General features: G+C 47.1%; 1 pseudogene across 1 annotated transcript in view; it reads right to left on the reverse strand.

Moving 5' to 3' along the window:
* The window catches only part of LOC146796156 (cyclic nucleotide-binding domain-containing protein 2-like), a 462,048-nt pseudogene that overhangs the window by 398,795 nt on the left and 40,454 nt on the right, over positions 1-22,799 (reverse strand). Inside the window, exon 3 of the transcript XR_014969544.1 lies at positions 5,812-5,889. The product of XR_014969544.1 is annotated as a cyclic nucleotide-binding domain-containing protein 2-like (transcript). The remainder of the gene's footprint in view (positions 1-5,811; positions 5,890-22,799) is intronic.

Genomic DNA, 22,799 nt, shown 5'->3' on the forward strand with positions numbered 1-22,799 from the left:
ATGTAATATGTGACTTCATCAGCAGTGCATTGCGGGGGCGCGGGTTATAGTTAGCTGAACTAACTATAACAGGGGAATTTCTAGGGTTTTGTACGAGGGAAATGTCCAGCTAACTATAATACCCCTGAAACCAATGGTTTTTTCAGTGAAAAAAAAAAATATATATATATACATATATATATATATATATATATATATATATATATATATATATATATATATATATATATATATCACTGAAAAAACCATAGGTTTCACACATGTTATAGTTAGCTGTACATTTCACTCGTAAAAAACCAATGAAATTCCACGTTATAGTTAGATCAGGTAACTATAACTTGCGCGACCGCAATGCACTGCTGATGACGTCACATATTACATCACTCATGACATGCTCAGTGACATCACTCATCACATTAATGATGACATCTCAAATGACACATTGTGCATTGCGGTCGCGCAAGTTATAGTTACCTGATCTAACTATAACGTGGAATTTCATTGGTTTTTTGCGAGTGAAATGTACAGCTAACTATAACATGTGTGAAACCTATGGTTTTTTCAGTGAATTTGCAAGGTTTTTTAAATGCTAATTCCTAACTATAACGTGTGTGAAACCTATGGTTTTTTCAGTGAATTTGTACGGTTTTTTAAATGCTAAGTTATGTATTTATTTTTTATTTTTTTCTTCTGGTTTTTCACCGTGCGCACACCCTGCGCGCACGGTGCGCTTCGCGCACGGTGCGCGCACTGTGGGCACTCGGTGCGCTTCGCGCACCGAGCGCCCACGTTGCGCAGTTCATACCGTGCGCGCCTCGCCTTTTTTTACACAGTAAAGATTTTTTTTTCTCCCTTGCGGGTCCTTCAATTTATTTAATAAATGTGATTGTTAATTCTTTTTTTTTTTTTATTTATTTTTTACCGTACGCGTACGGTAAGCTTACCGTACGCGCACCCCGCGATTTTTTTTAAAAATTATTAAATTCATTTTTCATACTTTTTGGTCCTTCGTGAACCCCCTGATGAACGCTAGGGGGTCTGCAACTCTCTTCATTGCCCCCTTTTCATGTTATCAACCTTTTTTTTTCAGTGCGAGAGACAGAAAATGGCGGCCGATACTTCCTGGTTTCGACCGATTCGAATGTTTACTTTGATCTAACAACCAATCAGAAACGCGCTCGCGCACGGCACCGTACGCGTACGGTAAGCTTACCGTAAGCGCACGGAGCGCGCAAACAGATATATATATTGATTTAAATGCTATTTTCTCAGGAACTACTGAACAGATTTACACCAGACCTACAAAAGGCACTTCCTTGACCTTATGGCTACCTCTCTGCCAAATTACAAGTAATTCTGTTCAGCCGTTCGGGCTGTAGCTGTGTCTAAAGGTCCTATGGAAAAATGCATGGGGAAAACGCGTTTTGGGACCCCCCTTTTTTCTCAGCCCCCGCTTGACGAATCACCCCGAGACTTTCAGGGTAGGAGCGGAGCGTAGCGCCCCATTAGTTTTGAAAATTTCGCGAGGATTCGTCAACCGGTGCCAAAGTTATTCAAAATAGAATTTTCAGATTTCCTATGGAAACACGGTCCTAACTATAACTATCTACTGGCGACCGCCAGTAGATAATATATATATATATATATTATGTGAACAAGGCCGACGGTACGGCCGAAACGCGTCATGACCAAGAGCAGTGAGAAACCGAAAATAAATTTCGTTTTGCCACCTAAGAGGAGTTCGTGTCATTTCCTGATGGAGTGATTGTTGCAACATATATATATATATATATATATATATATATATATATATATATATATATATATATATATATATGAGGCTTATTGCTTTTTTATGTACCGTGGGACTCCCACTTCGACGACGGGGAATATTCAAGCATGTGAATCTATGAAAGACACCCCAATACTGGAGAATTTTAGCTTAGATGTTTTAAGCCACGCCCTTAATTACATCAAACACCCCCTTTGGAGAGACCCCCCCCCCCTTTTTTTCATCCCGCTTAAAGCCATAAAAACAACACCATGTCACAGTCACCTCATGGCATGGCACTGTGCATCATGCATTACTCATGACTTTCACTTTTTCAGACTGCCTATGTGCAGGGGCATAGTGAACCCTACCCCCACCCCACCCCTTGCTTTATGAACTACAGCAAGGGTGACATTCATGATGGGCCTCTTCTGTATGCAACTCTGCAGACAAAAGCTCAGCTCCTAATTAATATGAAAAGGTGGGCGAGTAAGTGAAGGGCTGGCTGGATTAGTGAAAGAATGAATGAAAGGGTGAATAGATGGATAATGAGCGAAAGAATGGATGGAGGAGCGAAAGGATGGATGATCTGTAAGTGAATGGGTGGATGGATGAGTGAAAGGATGGATGAGAGATAGGGTCAATGGATGGATTCATAAGTGGATGAGTAGAAGCATGAAAGGAAGGATGGCTAAGTGAAAGGGTCAATGGAGAGAGAAAGGGAGGATGGATGGATGACTGAAAAGGTGAATGGGTGGAAGGATGAGTGACTGGGTGGATGGATGAATAAGTGAAAGGCTGGCTGGATGGGTGAAAGGGTAAATGGCTGGATGGATGAGTGGAAGGTTAGGTGGAAGAGTGGATGGATGAGTGTACGGATGGATAGGGTGAAAGGGTGGATGGATGAGTGAAAGTGTGGATGGAGGGATGGATGAGGTAAATGATGGATGGAAGGATACACCATGGATAAGTTTGCAAATGGATGAATATGTTTGGATACAGATGGGATTACTTATATACTATTGCGCGACCTCGTTTGATCTATCTGTAAAACGTACCTTTTGTCTCGAAGTTTTGTACTGAATTTTGACCTCCTGTCCTGAAGTTTTGTCCTGAATTTTTACTTTGTCCTGAATTTTTACACTCACTATCCTGAATTTGCACCCATGCCAGTTGGTCACTCTAGTGCCGATCAACAAACTGCTAACATGGAGGCCAGAGGTTCTCAGAATGAATCAGTCATTAGTGTGAAAAGCAAGTCAAAGCAAAAGACTGAATGACACAAGGTGATGTCTACACGTGAAAAGAAGCTATGTTTTAGATGTGAATTTTTGTTTCCACATGAAAACAAATGTCTCACAATTCAACAGATATGTAAGGGCTGTGGGAAGGAGAACCATTTTGTGATGGTGTGTAAAGCAAAGGGATAAACAATTATATATCAAATCGCAAAGACAAAATGGCTGCTGGAACATTTCAGAAGCAACATTCAACGAGCACCCACAATGCCCTGCGGAGACGTCAGGTACAACAACTTAGCACTGGACAAAGTCAATTGTCATCTAAATCATTGTTAAACAGTTCCTCCATATCAGTGTCAAGTAAAAGTGAAGATGTTTGTGCCATGTCGATGTTTACTTCACAAAAAAGTGTGCATGTTGCACTAGCTGCATGTGAAGAGAAATGTCAAAGTAAAGTCGACATGCCAAAGTACCAAAGTCGTTCAAACATTGTCTGCAAATTATATTGAAAATAAGTGGCTTTTGATACCTTTCATCATCGACAATGATGCGTTGATAAACGTTTTGCCTGAGGAGAAATTTAACGAATTGCATCATTTACCACAACTTTTGCCATTCAAAACCAAAGTGTATACATGGCCTGCATCAACACCTTAAAAAGAAATTGAGAGAGTGGTGAGGGGGAAAGAGGGTAGAGATGTAGAGGTAGGCACTAACAGTGATAGAGAGGTACGAATGTGAGAGAAAAGTAGATGTAGGTGTGGTAGAGGCATATTTTACAGAGAGGGATGAGATAGACAGAGGGAGGGTGAGGTGATGAGTAAGTTAGAGGCAGGTAGACAGAGAAGTAGAGAGATATGGGGTAAGTCAGGTTTTGATAAACAGATGACAGATAGGTGAGGAGAGAAGGAGCTAAACATAAATGTAGAGAGTAATGAGGTAAGGATAGGTAGAGACACAGAGTTAGGGGTAGAGGTAAGCAGAAAGAGGGAGAAAGTTTGAGGTGGGAAAGAGACAGAAGTGAGTAACAGAGAAATCACTTTACAAGGGAGTCTTTTGGATGGTGGGGACCCTGGGTAATCGCCCACTTTGCCCATTGTTTAGAAAAACCAATGTTTTGTCAAGAATATTGACCAGTAGGCTACTGCAAATGAGAAATCAGTCTTCTCTAGGATTTGGTGGTGATAGCTTGGGCAGCCCGTATTTGAGAACCTATACAAATCAACGCTGCTGCCTCTGTAAAGCACCTTCATCGTATGCCTATGTGCATTGTGAAATACAAAAATATTTTGTGAACAGTTCAGAGGCTCCACATACCCTATATGCCCTTGCAGTAAAACCTCTCCAGCTTTTGTATGGTTCAAATAGAGAAGAACCATTCCACACTATCTGCGGTTGAAAAGCAGGTTCACGAGGGAAACCTTGAAACATGACAACTATTATCCTTCCTCAAATAAGAATTTAAGAAAAAATTTAGTGGGAAATCTGCCATATATGGATTATCTCCTCCCCTTCTGGAACACCACTTAATAAAGGGTTTGAACATTTGGAATGATGTCTACATTTTTGCTTTTCTCTTGGGGAGTCTTGAGGTAAAGACTTGATTATGAAATGGACTAGTAAATACGGCAGAAAGGACTGTTGTGCTAGTGAGATTATCACTGGTAGCCTTTTCCAATGTATTTATTTCTCTACCTGTTAGCTTAGGGAATCACTTGCTACAAAATTGTTTATGCAAGTAATTCATCAATTGTTCTCCAGTAGGAAAAATATGTCAGACATCTCTGAGAATTATTAGAGGATGGGCACTATCATCAGCATAGCTCCTGGTATTATTAGAATTTACATTCCTCTCTTTGTAGCTGCACATTCCTTAAAACAAGCCAAAGGAACTCCTCATTAGGGATTTGAAAGCAAGTCATCTTACAATCACAACACAGTCCTACCTGCTTAAAGAAACATTAGCGCTCTTATTGGAAAGATGAGGTTATCTCACCCAAAAAGAAGGCCTAGAATGCAGGCATTATCTATGGTTTGTCTGCATTCTGATTTTAGTGAAAGTCAGAAAAAAGGATACAAAGCAAACAAGGACAGATGGTATATTTTATTTGTCTGTGTGAAGGATTATATTATGGGAGTGATGCAAATAACCCTGTTGGGTATGGCATTTTTCACCCCTAACACTGGATTTGAAACCTGGTTATTTACTGCTCAGGCATGAGACCTGTGAAAAAGAGTTTTGAGTTTTTTATGATCTGATGGCAGAGCAGTGAAAACTGGGCATAAAGCTCGTGCTCTAGTAACTGCTGAACTGTCACCTTCCCGGGTAGTTGAGGGTTCGATATGACTTCAAAAATAACTCAAGTTTAACTCCTCAGTCTAAGTGATGTCACTTGCACCTCCTCGCTGGAAAGCATCCAGTAAAGGACAGCTATCCATTTAAAATTCTATGTTCCTTATAGGTTGCCAGGTATTAACTGCTGTGAAATAACATTTCCATCATCATACAGTTGCCTTTGGTTTAGGAGCATAAATGCAGCTCACAACACCCACATTAGACTTCATTTACACACCTTTATTGTAGATTTTTCTATGAATGAACCAAAGTAAATAGTGCTTTACAGACTAGTGTTCATATAAAATAACCATAATTCCTACAGCACCCCCACTCTCACTCATCTCTTTCTGGCCCTTAAAGCACAGGGGCTTTAGCTCTCTTTAAATATATTGCTTTGGATGAAACAATGTGAAAGTGTTTACCACAGAGCCCTCTCCGTATCACAAATCAAGATTCCTCACCTCATATTGACTCTTAAAGTTGTTTGAGTCGAAAGCAAGACCTTTCTTCTTTGGTTTGCGTTTGCTGGCATTCTTTCCCTAAAATGAAATACAACCAGATAAATTCACAGGTTTCAGAGCATGAAGAAAAACAGACTTTTGCTTTCTTTATCTTCATTTGTATACAAAAATGTAAAATGACAAATTTACTGAAACCAGGCACATTTGGGTCATAGCCAATGACATAAAGAGGCATTGATATGGCACATTCATGGTCCCAATAATGTAATTACCAGAAGTCTCAATGACACGCTCTCATGCACAGTGCAAGACATACATACATTAGGACTCAGTGAGGGGCCTCATCAAATAAACATATCCTTTCTATATATTACATGTTTGCCCAACATTATTGCACAAAACAGCGTTTGTTTCAAACGCAATATTTCACAAAAATGGTCTTATTCCTGGGGCCACTAAGTAGTGTTTGCTTCATCTGGTTTGATATCCATTGTGAAAGTAAGCCCAATGTGGGTTTAACAGTGAAAAGTCTGTTCTTAGTGCCCAACATTAGCCATATATATATATATATATATATATATATATATATATATATATATATATATATATATATATATATATATATATATATATATATATATATATATATATATATATATATATATATATCCTAAATGAGAATGGGCCATAACTTTTAACTTGCTCTGCAAAAGCAGATATCCTTTATGACTATCAGTGTTTGACTGAATGGATTAAATCCACCATAGATGAGTTAGTCCCTGCTGCACTTGAAGTCTTGTCACATGGAAGAAAAATGTGTTGATGGTATTCTTTCTGCCTAGTTGGCCGAAAGACTGAGCAAGAATGCTTAAAGGTCCTGCAGGAAGGAATACAGGAAAATAATCACAGGATAGAACGGTCAGCACTTAATGTTTATAAAGCGGAGTGCTCATAGAGCATTTTCCTTCGTACATTCAAGAGGCAGCTAATCCTCAAAAAGAGTACATTTGGAATTGGGGAAGGTTTTGTCAGTCAGACATATTGCTACATAAAGATCAGGCTATTGCAGGAACATCTTTGAAAAGAAGATTTTAGATATTCATACAGCAAGACTGGTCCTCCACCTGCCAAGACACTGCCACATCTCCCAGCATCTGCGCACACTCCACTGGCTCCCCATTGAAGCTAGAGTTACCTTCAAGATGCTAACCCACGCTCACAAGGCCCTTCACGACACCGGACCAGCATACCTGAACAGCCGACTCAAAGTCCATGCACCCCAGAGGACCCTACGATCAGCCCAGCTCTCCTACGCCGTGGTCCCCCACACCAGAAAGACCAGATCGGGAAGCCACTCCTTCTCCTTCCGTGCGGCCAAAACCTGTAACGACCTTCCGCTCCACCTCAGGCATATAATATCGCTCCCCATCTTCACAAGGAACCTTAAAACCTGGCTCTTCGACAGACTCCCTCCTTGATGGACTGGAACCTGAGACCCCCCAGCGCCTTGAGACCCTTACGGGTGAGTAGTCACGCTTAACAAACACCTGTGCATCTATGGTTTAGGGCTTGTCTCTATCCTCACCACCACTTCTTTCGAGTATACTTAATTCTTTGGAGTTCTGGTTGGGTCCAGTGCACTTTACGAAAGCTATAGTGATCACACTCCCGAAAACACCAGGGTAGATTGAGCCTAGTCATCCAACTTTAGGTCTGCCTCCTTCCTGCAACAGGCATCTAAGATATTGGAAAAAATGTTGCGGAATGTTTGTAAAAATATTTGGCAGAATAACATCTTAAAAGATGCCTAATGTGACTTTTGCATCTACCAGAGCATGCAGCTAGTGTGGGTAACTTCACTAATGAACTAAGGCTGGTAAAGATGGTGATGGTGTCCGCATGTTGATTTTTCTTGATCTGTTGGCACTATTTGACACCAGTAACCATGTTATTCTATATAATAGATTGCAAAAGGGGCCTTTGTGGATTGGCGCTGAAATAGCTTGGCTCATTCCTCTCAGTTTGCTCCCAAAGGGTCTTCATTGCACATTAGAACCAAACCCCTTGGATGTGAGCTTACCTAGGACTCCACACACTGTCTCTATTAGTTTAATATTTTTTACATGGAGCCAAGTGCCAGGCGGAACCGCTCCAGTGGTATTCTATTTTTCATGCAGACCAATGATTTTTCAGTCATTCAGCCTGGTGAGTCCTAGATACATAAATGAGGGATTATGTGAAAAGTTTTAAAGCAAAAGTGGCTTTTCAAAGTTTTAATGAATCGACAAAATAAATATCCAAAATTAGTAAATATGGCTAAACTATAGACAATTGAAAACAGGAAGAGCAGTTCCTATGGGTAGCTGATTGGGGAGGGGGAGGAAGTGGGGAAGAACAGGTCTTTCTTCGTAATGCCCTCACACACCCCAAGGGATGTCATGCTTCATCATTTGGGCATTTGCCCCTCGTCAGGCCGGCGCTGCAATGCCTGACGGGCTACCGAAACCGGGGCTCTTTGTCGGGGATCTTTTGAAGAAGCCGTATGGGTGCGTGTGGGTGTGAGGGCAGGGTAGTGCACGAGGAGTGAGATGTTTAAAAAAGGTTTAGGGCCGTCCTACTTATTTAAGTATTTTATTAATGAGGTAGCTCTAGCCTTAGTAAAATTATGTGAAAGCCCTATTTAGGAGTAATGGTCCGAGAGGGCTAGTCAAGTGTGGGTGTGGTCAACATGTTTCGTGCCCCAGCTGCCCCAAAAGGGGTCAATGGCACTTCGTCAGGACCAAATTAGAACGTTTTTAGGTGAGTGCACTACCGTTTAGCACTAGTTGCTTAAAACGGTAGGGGGTGATTAATAAAGGAACTGGTACTAGGATGAGGATAGACCTGTGGTAGAGGGGAGAAACAACAGAAAAGGGGGGGGAAAAAAGGAAACAAAAACCAGCAATTAAACCAGCCATCGGCATATAATGCATGCACTGGACATTGGTGCGCCTAAGTGAAGTAAAAGGGTACACAGGTATACTCTTAGTGTACTCTAAGTATTCGACCAGTGGGTGGTGGGGGGACAGAGTCAATCCGTCGTGATACTTCTAATGACAGAGTGTCAGGAGTAGTGATTATTCCGACGATACCGTGCAGCGTGGACGGACTACAGACGATCTCGAGTGACTATGTAGAATATCAATTTGTATATTCAAAATAGTCGTGGTCTATAGTGCGGTACTATAAAGTCGTCCTGTGCTGTGCACGTGTGTGTCCATCAAAACAGTATCCAAAGACAGCAAGCATATATAGGAATGATAAATTGATAAAACCGGTAACATAATGCAACCGTGATACGAAGGAATGACATTTATTACAAGGATCGTTTGTAGGTCAGGGAAGGCTGAGGTAGTTGGGCAACTAGTTTACACACTTGTGTGAAAGCATGCCACAAACGCGCTAATTTAAAGGACATACTACACGGTACACGAGGCACAACTAGGTTTAAGACTCACCCCTCACGACCTAGTTCCGGACAGACGGGGATGAGAACAGAGCACAATAGTTGCTCCGATTTCTATGGGGAAGCAATCCAGACGGAAAGACAACAACAGATGGGAGAGAAACGGGGGAAAAGAAGGTCAAAGTTACATTTACATAATAACAAATCTGGCGAAAGGGCTTACCATCGGGATCCAGTCTTACGATCAAGGTACTCACGTAGGTAGACTGGCAACTTGCTGGCGTCCTACCCTCGCTCTGGGCCCCGTGCCGGATACTTCCCGGGTGAATCTTATATAGCGTTGTTAAAAGACGTCCCTGAACGTGGTGGCCATATTGGATTGGGCTCTCCTAGCGCTAATGTCATGTGACATCCGGCGAGTTTGAAAGTTAATGGCGGCCATATCAGAACGGGACAAATGACGGAATAGGATTGCAACTACGTAGATTGTGTTCAAGAAGAAGGAGGGGCGGGATTGGTCGAGGGGTGAGAGTGATTTAATCAAATTACCGTGTACATGGACACGTGTAGTTTTATATGACACCTCTCTTAGAAAATATAAAAAAAAAAATTATAAAATAATTTTTCTGTTCTGTTAATGTGGTCCCTGGGGGTATTTCAGATGTGGATAATAGAAGCCCCTAGGGCGCAACCCAAGATGATCGGGGAGGGGTTGGTAATAATGAGGACAAGCCTTCAGGATGACATTGGGGGGGCTTGATTTAGTGATTCAATTCAGCCCAAGGTATGTCATCGTTCAGGCCCCTAGTGTGTGACGCAAGCTTAAACACCCAGCATTGTTCCTTCCTAAAGAGGGCTTCTTTTGTGATGACTGGGAAGGCCTCTAAAATAGTCCAATTTAGCTCATTCGGTGTATGATTATGTGCCGCATAGTGAGAACACATCTTGGTGTTAGTTTTTTTGCAACGTACATTGCTTCTGTGTTCGGTTAGTCTTGTCTTTACTGGGCGTGTGGTCATCCCAATGTATTGCAACGAACAGGGGCATGTAATAAGGTAAATACAATTGCGTGTGTTGCAATTTGTGTGTTTCTTCTGGGTCCAAATCCAGTTGGTAGTTAGTTGGACTGTTTTGCTTACTCGGGTCAGTGGGCAAGCCACACATTGGCCACAGGGGTAATGCCCGCTGACCGGAGGTAAGTTCCACAAGGTAGTAGAGACTGTAGGGGCCGGTGGTTTTGGTCTGGTGTTAATTAGGAGATCCTTGATGTTGGCTGTGCGTTTGAATGCAAATCTCAGTTTACTTAAGAGACAGATCACCCGAGTCTAGTATTCGCCAGTGTTTGTTGATGACCCTTTTTAACAAATTTGACTCTGAGGTGAAGGTGGTCACACATGTGATGAGGTCTGAATCTGGTTTTGTCTGTGATTCGAGAAGGGTTGACCTATTGGTATTGCGTGCTCGTTTTTGTGCATTATTGATGATGCGGGCAGGATATTGTCTCAGAGTTAGATTCCTACTAAGTTCAGATGCTTGCTTTTTGTAGTCATCTATCTTGCTACAGTTCCTACGGATGCGTAAGAACTGCCCATAGGGGAGATTGTCTTTTAGCGCCTTGGGGTGAAAACTATTGTATAGTAAAGGACAATGGCTGTCGGTAGGTTTTTTGTAAGTTATCGTCTCCAAGGTACCCATATTTTTAATGATCGTCAGATCGAGGAATGGTAGTTCCTGTTGAGAACAGGTTGCAGTGAATTTCAGGAAAGGGTTAAGACCATTTATCCATGACAGGAAGTTCGGGATAATGTCCATGCTGCCTTTCCAAAAAATTAAAATGTCATCAATGTAACGTCTCCAAAGGAGAACGTTACTCAATAACGGATTGGTGTCCGTGAGCACATGCTTGCCCTCAAAGTCTGACATGTAGAGACATGCCAGGCTCGGGGCGAAGGTGCTGCCCATCGAAGTTCCTTGGGTCTGATGGAACAGTTGATCCTCAAATAAAAAGAAAGTCTCAGTAAGAGCAATATTGGCACATTCCATAATAAAGCTCACGGGGGTTGGTGAGTCCCAGTTAGTATTGAGCAGGATCGTCTCCACCACCTCAAGAGTGTTAAGCTGAGGGATATTGGTGTAAAGGGCCTCCACATCCAGAGTAAGAAGTACATCTGGATGTGGGCCCTCCAGGTTAGTAAGTTCAATCAGTTTTAGAACATCTCTGGTGTCTTGGAGAAAAGTTGGGGTGGTTTGGACTAATGGGCGGAAAAAATGATCGCAAAATTTGGATAGAGGTTCCAAGAGGGACCCTATGCCAGATACAATGGGTCTCCCGGGAGGTGGGGAGACCCCTTTGTGAATCTTTGGCAGTGTATAAAAATAGGGTAGTCTTGGGTTCGTATTCACTAAAAAGTCTGCTTCGTTTTTTGAAATCCATTCTTGATTGAGTGCCGCTGTGACCATGGAGTTAATTTTGGTGGAGAGGTGTGGTGTAGGATCTGTAGTGAGTGGTGTATAGTAATTAGTATTTTGTAGTTGGCGTAGACATTCCGTCCGGTAGTCTGTGCTGGCCATAATAACTATAGCACCACCTTTGTCTGCTTCCTTGATAGTTATGGAGGCGTCATTAGCTAAGGTTTTGATGGCTAATGTCTCAGCCTGAGTGACGTTGGAAAACTTCCGAGTTTGACGTTTCTCAGAAATTTCTTTGAGTACTGCTTTCTCAAAGGTCAAGACTTCTGGAGGCACCATACTTGAGGTGGGGGTAAAGGTCGAAGGTTTACGTAGACCGGTATCCGTTGGAGGTAGATTAGGTTGGTTGCCAAAATAGGCCTTGAGGCGGATTTTTCTGAAGAGATTTTGAACTTCAAGATTAGTGCGAAAGAAATCCACTTTGGGGGTTGGTACAAATCCTAGGCCCCTTTTCAGGACGTTAGTTTCTGTGTCAGTAAGAGAATGGTCTGACAAATTGACAATTAGTTTCTCTTCTCCTGGTGGCTCCGCAATTCCATGTGTGGTGGTGGTTGCTGAGCCTGATCCTGCCATTGTACTTGTTTCTGTTGGTTCTGTCCGCCTCTTCTTCTTCTGCCTCGCACCTTGCCCCAGCCTCTGCCTAAAAAAGGTTGTGGTTGGTAGGGAGGAAACAGGGGTGGTGGTCCTTGTGGATATTGCCACATCGGTGGTCCATGAAAAGGAATTGGTCCCTGATAAGGGGATGGTCCTTGGAATGGTCCTGGTCCTTGATAAGATTGTTGACCATATCTGTACATGGTATTGGTCGGTCTTCTGGGTTGTTGGTTCTGATAGTAGGGACCTTGCGCCTCGGAACTGGAGTTACTTCCTGAGGAATTTGTGCGACGGCGAGAGTTAGTACTTTCGTCGGATAGGTAATCATCTCCAGAAGGCACAAAATCATCTTTTAGATAAGGATATACCTTTTCTTTGCTGAACCGCGTGATGTCCTTTTGAAGTTTCGTAACTTTTTGTCTCATCAAGTAGTCTTTATTGTCATTGATCTCTTTAGTGATCTCGGCCAGCTTGGCCTTGAAGGCGGCGTTAGCAATATTGGCTTTGATGTTACCTTCTGCTATGGTGATTTTTTGTAGAAGTTCATCTGCCAGCCTTTTAGCAGTCTTGATAATAAGTACCAAAAGATCCCTGGTACATTTCCATGCCACCAGGGACCATTCTTCCTTAAATTGTTTGTCCTCTAGAAAAATCCTAGGGGTGTTGGTGACGATCAATCCATTGGGTGCTATATTGGCACGCAGGTATTCCGTCATGATGGCTCCATGCATGATAATTTTCATGAGTTGCCTTTTCATGTTTGTGATAGTTGTCCAATCGCCGGCAGAGCTACTGGTAGATGCTCCTCCATCTGGATCCAGTAACGAGGGTCCACTCAGAATTTCTGAGACGCATTCCTCATCAAAGGAGAGACCTTGGTTATTATCCATGGTGGCGTAAGAGAACTAGCTACAGCTGGTAGCAAGATAAAAAACAAAAGTCCCACGGCTGAGCCGCCGCGCTTAACTTTTTTTATTCAGGGAGGGACAAGGAGCCTAGTTTTTGATTTAGGTCCTGCTCAGAAGGCACCAATGGAATATTGAAAACAGGAAGAGCAGTTCCTATGGGTAGCTGATTGGGGAGGGGGAGGAAGTGGGGAAGAACAGGTCTTTCCTCGTAATGCCCTCACACACCCCAAGGGATGTCATGCTTCATCATTTGGGCATTTGCCCCTCGTCAGGCCGGCGCTGCAATGCCTGACGGGCTCCCGAAACCGGGGCTCTTTGTCGGGGATCTTTTGAAGAAGCCGTATGGGTGCGTGTGGGTGTGAGGGCAGGGTAGTGCACGAGGAGTGAGATGTTTAAAAAAGGTTTAGGGCCGTCCTACTTATTTAAGTATTTTATTAATGAGGTAGCTCTAGCCTTAGTAAAATTATGTGAAAGCCCTATTTAGGAGTAATGGTCCGAGAGGGCTAGTCAAGTGTGGGTGTGGTCAACATGTTTCGTGCCCCAGCTGCCCCAAAAGGGGTCAATGGCACTTCGTCAGGACCAAATTAGAAAGTTTTTAGGTGAGTGCACTACCGTTTAGCACTAGTAGCTTAAAACGGTAGGGGGTGATTAATAAAGGAACTGGTACTAGAATGAGGATAGACCCCTCACGACCTAGTTCCGGACAGACGGGGATGAGAACAGAGCACAATAGTTGCTCCGATTTGTAGGTAGACTGGCAACTTGCTGGCGTCCTACCCTCGCTCTGGGCCCCGTGTAAACTATAGACAACAAATGTTCACTTTAAAACAGAATGAAAGAAACTGTGTGGGGGTGCAATGAGAGTTTGTTTGTGATCACAGGAATGTGGAATAGTCAGGAGTACTGTTGAAACGTAAATGACCCCTGCTTGGTGGTATATATGTGCAAACGTGCATAGAGAAGCCCCAGCTGTGGGTTATTAGGTGACATTGTTTGCCCAGTGCACCCAATAATTCTGTGTGCATGGTGAGGCCTGGCCTTGTAAAAGACCAAGAGGCCCAGACCCTGGCTGAGTTTTGGAGGGGTAAGCCAAGTGCACATTCCAGTCAACATGGGACTACCATCCATGTCCTAGAAAATATATATTAAGCAATGGTGGCAGCGCATTGTTTATCTGATTGACAACAATAAACAGCCTTTTTTCCATCTTGTGCTATGAGTGTTGTGCCAACAGGCTGCACTCCGGTAAAGTTCAGCTTCAACAGAATGCCCAGACCCTGCGTGAACATCCCTGTGTGCATGTCATGCACATGCTGTATGAATGGAAAGTGATAGCAAGACTCCATGTTTATTTTAAATGTATAGTAGCGCAGAGACCAGTGAGATTCATTTTGGTTGCCCCTAGTAGAACATAGCACTAGACAGAGACTATGATACAGCTTTCCCAGACAGTGATAGTATACTGCTCTCATCCAGAGTAGGAGGATGTAGCCTCATACACTGGGGTGTGGATAAATGGAGACCAGCCTGATTTATACATGCAGCAGATACCTTGATAGCAAAGACCTGCTGATAATCCCATTCTGATCACTGTCATCTGGCTAATAGTACTTGTGGGTAGGTAAGACAGGCCAGCACATTCTTCTCTCTCCAAAGTACTACCCCAGAAGGCTGATGACTGCCAGGTGGAGAGTTTTACCACCTTATTTGAATTATGTTTTGGTACTCCAGTATGGTGACATCATTGCCAATACCTGCTGTAAAAGACATCTCCTTCAACAAAGATTAAGCTCTACAGAAAGCCCCCCACAGCAACAGGGATATTCTACATCAGAGGGTTCTCTGAGACCGCAGTAATCTGCTGTGTGCTGTTTAAACTATATTTAATAGGGACTGTGCACTTCGTTTTTTGGCCAGGAGAGGGAGTAAAGTTTTATTCAAACAGTATAGTTTAATGACAAGTTTGTTAGGCCCCTACCTGCAGACGTCCACAGTGTGGATTGAGCCTGTCTTTCTCCTAGGAGGTTTTTTAATAGAGCAGCTCCCCAGTCCCAGTCCCAGTCCCACCCCAATGGCCAGTAGACCTAGGACTGAGGATTGGTTTCCCCAGATCCAAGCAAATCTGAGCCCTCCTCTCACACCTGCCCAGGCCCCTTAAGGCTTTGCTGGGTGCACCCAAAATCATTCTCCTCCATCTTGTGAGCTGCAGCCTACCTGTGCCCCAGATTGCAGTGAGCAGGGTCCAGGAAGTGGTAAGAGGGCAGACTCGTGCTGTCTCTCCCCCTAAAAAAACGATTTCCCTACCTGTGATTGCATCATCTTTTCTTTTTTAAATTTCATTAACTGTCATTGCCTGTGTTGTTACAGTTTAAAATTGTAGTTTTAACCTGCCCATGATTGCATAATTGATCACCTGTTTTGTGTTTAAACTTGTGTTTTTTCGTGCCCGTGACGGTTTCCATTTAACCTGTTGAATTGTGGGATTTGCAGTCCAAACTCTGTAGTTTTTCCCTCTCATTCCCCGTGACTACCAGTTTTCCCCTCCAAATTTCTCCTTTGCTCTGTGCTAAGACCTGCATGTTAAGCAGTGCACCTCAGCCACCATTTTGTGTTAACAAGTCAGTGAAGGGGAGGAGCCTAGCGCGCAACCAAGATGGCCGCGTAGGTGCGAGGCTCCCGAGGACCTCCGCAACCTCCTACGATTATCCTGAAATTATCCTGCCCTGGATGAGGGGACTATGTTGGTGAACCTGAGCTGAGGCGGCACCCGTTTCCCGCTTCCGAATCGGACCTCGGACACCGGAGTGAGCACCGATTGAGGTTTGCGGCCTTCCCCTCGCCGGACCCCGGATTTGCGCTGTGGGGTGATCCAGTGACAAAGTGAACAACAGCGGCAGGCAGGGCCTGGCGACTCGCGTACCCCGCACTTTCGCTTTCGCACCCCCTTGCCGTCTCTGCGAGGTTGGGTCGCGGAGCCCTTGGTGTTGGTGTGGCCTTGCTGGGAGACCCTGCCTGCCTGCAGGCTGTGGTCCACCCCGCTGCTCTGAGGTGGCCCCCCCCGGAGCTCGTGGCCCTGCTTTCCTGCCCTACACGACGTGGCTGGTGCGACTGGGAGACTGGTGGCCATGGCCACGAAACAAGATGGAGACCGGGCAAAGACCAAATCGACCCGGCGTGGCGCCGTCCATCAGGCCAACAGTATGGACCGCTATACCCTCCAGAAGGGATCTCCCGATGGACCGCGCAAGTCTCCTGAGAGCCCTCCTGATGCCCCAGACCTGCCCGCAGATCTGACTCTGCGAGATGTCATGGGCGCCATTGCCGAGATGAAGGCCTCGGTGGGCCAGCGGTTCATTACACTGGCGCAGAAGATCGACTCGGTCCTCGTGGATGTTGGCCTGGTGAGGGCCGATCTTTCCAAAACCAACGACCGAGTAGATTCTTTGGCCCACACCGCATCGGGCCTAACGACAGATGTGGCGGCCTTACAAACAGAGGTGCGCCGGCTTAGTCAGGCGAGTGCGCTTATGGATCGACGCCTGGAGGACTCCGAGAGTCGGGCACGGAGGAACAACATCCGCATCATCGGGGTGCCCGAGGGACGCGAGGAGGCGGCGGCGGATCTCTTTGTGGAGGACCTGATTGCTACCCATCTCCAGCCACGGGGGCTGAGTAAACTCTTCGCTGTGGAGAGAGCCCACAGGGTTCCCGGGGGAAGGCCGAAGGTCGGAGCCCCTCCGAGACCTCTTATTGCCCGGATTTTCAATTTTCGGGACAGAGACGCTATCCTGCAAACCTCCAGACTGCATGGACCGGTCAAGCTTGACAATATGGAGGTAAATTTTTACCCTGATTTCACCCCAGCGGTCCAGAAGCAGAGACTGAGCTTCCTAGGCGTCAAATGCCGTCTTCGGGACCTAAACCTCAAATACGCCATGCTCTTCCCAGCCAAGCTGCGAGTGGAGGTGGATGGTCGCACGCACTTCTTTGATCGTCCCGAAGCGGCCGGGGACTGGCTGGATACTCTGCCCGGGGATCGTGATCGGGGGGCGGGGGGGGGGGGCGGCGGGGGGAGACGGCACGCTGGATCGGGACTGAGGGTTTAATATTGGGCCTCACTCTGGACGAAAATGATGCCACTTTCGATTCTGCGTCAGTCTTTGTAAGTTCCCCTCCTATGGAGGTTGTGTTGGGTCTATTGGGGGTTCTCCCTCCTCCTCTAGGGGGTCTAGTTAGTTTAACTATATATGGGGCGACAGGCACACTGCACGTTGGGGGGGCTGTTCGGGCTCATGCAGGGGTGCAGGGAGGGGGGAGTTCTGTTGGGGTGGGTGGGTAGGGATGGGGTGTTGTTCGTTTTTATCACAAGGCAAACGTATTTTTGTGTTAGTTCTAAAGTGCTCTCCGGGGGACGAATGATGGCTTCTGTATATGATGGGGGGTAGGGAATTAACTTTGTTGTCTTGGAATGTGAATGGACTGGGGGACAGGATCAAACGAGGTGTGGTCCTGCAGTTTTTGAAGCGAATCTCGCCCGCTGTAGTCTTTCTGCAGGAGACACACCTCATTGGCAACTCCTTCTGCGCCATGAATCGGCGTGGCTATCGCCTAGTGGCTCACTCGGGCTTCACGTCTGGCTCAAGGGGTGTGGGCATCATGGTGAAGAACTCGCTCCCGTTGGAGATTGATGAGGTGCTCCACGATGACAGGGGACGTTACACGGTCTTGGTGGGAAGACTGGAGGGCAAAGTGGTTGTCTTTGTGTCAGTATACATCCCTCCAGGGCTGCAGTCGACCACCTTTGCAGACCTGGGGCGCCTTCTCCTTGGCCTTCCGGGGGGGCTTTTAGTTGTGGGGGGGGATTTCAATGCGGTGGTATCTGGGATTGTGGATCGTCACCCCCCTAGGGACCTCCCCCGGGCACAGGCGTGGCTACCCGGCCTCTTGGATACATTTGGATTAGTGGACTGCTGGCGTTTAAAACACCCCACGCAGCTGCAGTACACTTTCCACTCGGGAGCCCATGGTAGTCTCTCACGACTAGACTATGTCCTTGTCCCGGCGGCCTATGTTGGGAGGGTGGGAGAGGTGCGCCATTTGCCACGGGGTATTTCGGACCACTCCCCGCTCCTACTGCACTTTGATGTCTTTCCGAGGGGTGAGGGTAGGGTGGTCCCAATCAATCCTTGGTACCTGCGCGACCCCACCATTCGTGCTGAATTGATTAAATCCCTTCAGCGATATTTTGATGAGAATGTGGGGTCCGTGCCTTCGGCTGTACCTCTGTGGGAGGCCTTCAAGACAGTACTCCGAGGGGAGGCCCTATCCCTTATTTCCCACGCCCGGAGGCGCGAGCAGGAGGAGGTGACCCGGATGGAGGCTGAAATAGCCGAGTTGGAGGGTAATCTAGAAGGTGGGGTGACGGATGCCGCATTACATGTCCTCCAACTCAAGCAAGCGGCCTATAGGGCCCTCGTCACGGAGGCGGCCAGGGGCCTCAGTAGAGAGCAACAGGGGCGACTGTATGATGTGGGTGATAAGGCTGGTAAACTTATAGCGTGGTTGGACAAAAAAGAGAGAGCTAATCGTGTGGTCCCGCTGATTGAGAAAACGGATGGTGTGTGTGTAACTGAGCCAGAAGAAATCGTCTCCTGTTTCGCGGATTATTTCCGTGGGGTGTATTTCCCGGTGTCTCCTTGCTCGGAAGAGGATTCCCGTGCCCTGCGCAGTGATATCGCGCTGCCGTCCCTTTCCGGGGATGACAGGGTGTCGCTGGACGCCGCTCCCACCTCCGACGAAATCGCCCTCGCCATACGCTCGGTCGCTTCCGGCAAGGCCATGGGTCCGAATGGTCTCCCTATCGAGTTGTACAAGTTGCGACCGGATACGCTGGCACCCCACCTCCGGGCTATGTTCCTGGCGGCACACTCGGTGGGCTCCCTCCCGCTGGACCAGCGTCTGGCTACAATCGTGGTCATCCACAAGGAGGGGAGACCTCGGGACCGGGTTACATCCTATCGGCCCATTTCGCTACTGAATGCGGAGCCCAAGATTCTCGCCAAGGTACTGGCCAATCGGCTGGTCGGCGTGGTGGGCGATTTGGTTCATCAGGACCAGTCCGGCTTTATTCCCCATCGCAACACAGCCCTTAATCTGCGGCGTTTGCACGGTGTGCTCGCACGTGTCCCGTTCATACGGGAGCCGGCCATTTTGGCGTCCTTAGACGCCACCATGGCGTTTGACACGCTTGAATGGCCATATATCTGGGCGATGCTTGCGAAGTTTGGATTTGGCCCAGGGTTCATCAGTTGGGTCAAATTGCTGTATTCGGGCCCATTGGCGCAGGTGGTGGTGAACGGAAGAGTATCGGCTCCGTTTGAGCTGGGCCGGGGCACACGGCAGGGCTGCCCCTTATCGCCGCTCCTCTTTGCACTTGCCTTGGAGCCCCTGGCGGAGTGGCTGCGGTGGGAGCCTTCCATCCGTGGTCTCCGCTGGACCCCTGAGTATGAGGACCACGTATCCCTATACGCTGATGACATCCTCTTGTACCTAGCTTCCCCACGTAAATCACTCATAGTACTGGTTGATGTTTTGCATTCATTCGGTCGTAACTCCGGTCTGGTCATCAACTGGGCTAAATCGTGTGTGTATGTTCTCTCCGGGGAGGCTCCTATCCTCCCGCGGGGCTGTCCGATCCAGGTCGCCCCGCAGGGATTTAGGTACCTGGGTGTCTTCATTACTCTGGACCCGGAGGCTCGGTATGATCGGAACTTGCTTCCCCCCCTCCAGCGTCTGAAAGAGGATGTCGCGCGCTGGCAGCGTTTGCCGCTTTCGCCGCTCGGCCGGGCGGTATTGTTTAAAATGATGTCGCTGCTGCGTTTCCTGTACGCGTTGCAGAACACTATGGACCTCGTCCCAGCGCGCTACTTCCGCGAAGTGGAGAGTTTGCAGCGCCGCCTGTTCTGGGACGGGAGGCCACGTATTGCCCTGGCGAAGCTGACGCTCCCATGGTATGACGGGGGGATTGCCCTCCCGGATATTAAACGGTACTATTGGGCCTCCCAGCTAGCTGCGATTAATCAGGGCCTATATGGGCCCGCCTTAAACCCGGCGTTTGAAATGGATAGGATGCTACTTCCAGGTGGTGACCATAATCGAGCGCTCTACTCTAGCGCGCCCGACGCTCGCCTAACGGGCCCCACGCGTGTCATGGTGCGAGTGTGGCACGCGGCCAATGCAGCTATGGGGTGGAAGGACCGTTTGACCCGGGCGTCACCACTATACGCGTCTGAGCGGTTGGGCTCCTTGTGGACCTCGAAGGGCTTTGAGAAGTGGGACATAATAGGCATTAGCAAAGTGGGGGATCTCTGGACGAGGGGAGGATTTAAAACGTTCGAGATGCTGCAGACGGAATTTCAGTTGCAGGGCAGCGAGTACTTTCGGTATTTGCAGGTCCGTCATGCGCTGGGCTCCGTCTTTCCGGACGTTGCCTCCATCCCGGAGTGTTCCCCCCTGGAGGATAGAGTGCTGGACGGACACGTCCCTGACAGCACGATTTCACTGATCTACAAAAAACTGATCAACGACCGCTCAGACTTGTTGACTGCCCTTCGTGAGGCTTGGGTAGCCGATGGGCTGGAGCTGGACGACGAGGACTGGATCTCCGCGGTGGCATCCCCGAAAGAGGTGGCCATACCGGCTCGCCTTCGTTTCGTCCAGCTCAAGATACTCCACAGGGTCTACATGACGAGGCCAAAGCTCCAGCGTATGGGCTATGCTGAGGACGGTTTGTGTAAGCGTGGGTGTGGTGCGTTGGGGACTTTTCTGCATATCTTGTGGGAGTGCCCGGAGGTGGAGGGGTTCTGGCGTGGTGTGCATGAGGTGCTGCGAGTGGTTACGCATGTGGCGCTGTTGCCCGAAGCGAGGAGATGCCTGTTGAATGTGTGGGAGCCTACCGATTACTCGGTGCCGCAGACGTGGTGGGTGACTCTGGGGTATATGGTTGCCAAGCGTGATATTGCCCAATTGTGGGGATCCCAGAGGCCCCCGACTGTCTCGGCCTGGAAGGAACATATGGATTGGTGCATGTTTCGGGAAAAGGTGGTGTATGTGGCGAGAGGTAAGCCTGGGACATGGGTGAAAGTATGGGGCCCCTGGAACGCCTACCGCGGGGGAATCTGTGCTCCACCGTTATTGCCTGATCCGTCGCCGGCCCTGTCCCCTTAGCCAACTCATCCCCCCGGTACCTGGGCATTGGGTTTACCCAGCCCCAGTTCTGATCTCTCCCCCCTCTTGAGATTCCTATGGATGGCTAGGATCCCCCCTCTAGGGGAGCACGTGTTGCTATTTCCGATTGAGGATTGCCTTGTGGGTTTGTTTGTATTTGTTGTTCTTTAAGTTTAAAATGGAACCGTATAGTGGGGTCTGGATAGTGTGGCTCGCAACGATGTTAACTCCTGTGCATGCTCAGCCGCAGCACCATGTGTTTTATAAATGTATATCGTATGCTCCTTTCATTGCTAGCGGCCGGCCGGAAGGTTGTAGGCCCATAATTGTATATTTTTGAGTCTTGTAATAAACGGTTTAAAAAAAAAAAAAAAAAAAACAAGTCAGTGAAACCAGCCTCCACTCCCCCCCACCCCCCCAGCAACTGGGATATTCTACATCAGAGGGTACTCGGAGACAACAGTGTGCTGTTAATAGGGACAGTGGACTTCGGTTTTTTGGCCAGGAGATGGAGTAACGTTTTATTCAAGCAGTATTGTTAAAGGACAAGTGTGTTAGGCTCTTACCTGTAGAAGTCCAAAGTGTGGATTGAGCATGTCTGTCTCCTAGAAGATTTCTGAATAGGGCAGCAGCTTCCAACTCCCTGGCCAGTAAACCTTGTCTAACGTAGCTGGGACCTTATATAGTCTGCTATTGTTTGGTACATTTGTACACTGATTGTGGTTGTATCTGGTGTTTCTATTGGGTTAGTGTCCTCATTGGTTGGGTATTTGAGGGTTCTGATTGGTTTCTGGGTCTGTGATTCAATCAATGTAGGGTTGGGGCTAGGGTTAGGATTTCTACTGGAAGTAGGAACGAGGGCTTCCTGTGTTATTGGTTGTAGGGACTAGGGTGGGACTAGGGCTAGTGTTAGGCCTTTAATTGGAAGTAGCGATTAGGGCTTCTGGTGTGATTAGTTGCTGGACTAGGTGTGGGACTAAGAGTACGGTTAGGCTTTCCATTGGAAGTAGGGACTAGGGCTTCCTGTGCCATTGGTTGCTTGGACTTGGGTGGGGACTACTGGTAGGGCTAGGGCCTCTATTGGACGTAGAGATCAAGGTTTTTTAAACTGATAGCTTGCCTGGGCTAGGGCTAAGATTGGCTGTAGGGTCCTGGTCTCCTACTGGTTCCAGATTTTAGGGGTAGTGTTGTGATTGGATAGTGTTAGGACTAGGGTTCCATTGGCTGAAGAGGTCACCTGATTACTGGGGCTATAAAAGGCCAGGGTTAGGGCGTCTCAGCCCAGGCGTGGAGGCTAAGGGCAGAGAGGACAAGGATAGTTGCCTGTTTGAGCCTGTAAAGGGCAG

The sequence above is a fragment of the Triturus cristatus genome, chromosome 10 (genome assembly GCF_964204655.1).
Source record: "Triturus cristatus chromosome 10, aTriCri1.1, whole genome shotgun sequence".
In the NCBI taxonomy this organism is placed as follows: Eukaryota; Metazoa; Chordata; class Amphibia; order Caudata; family Salamandridae; genus Triturus; species Triturus cristatus.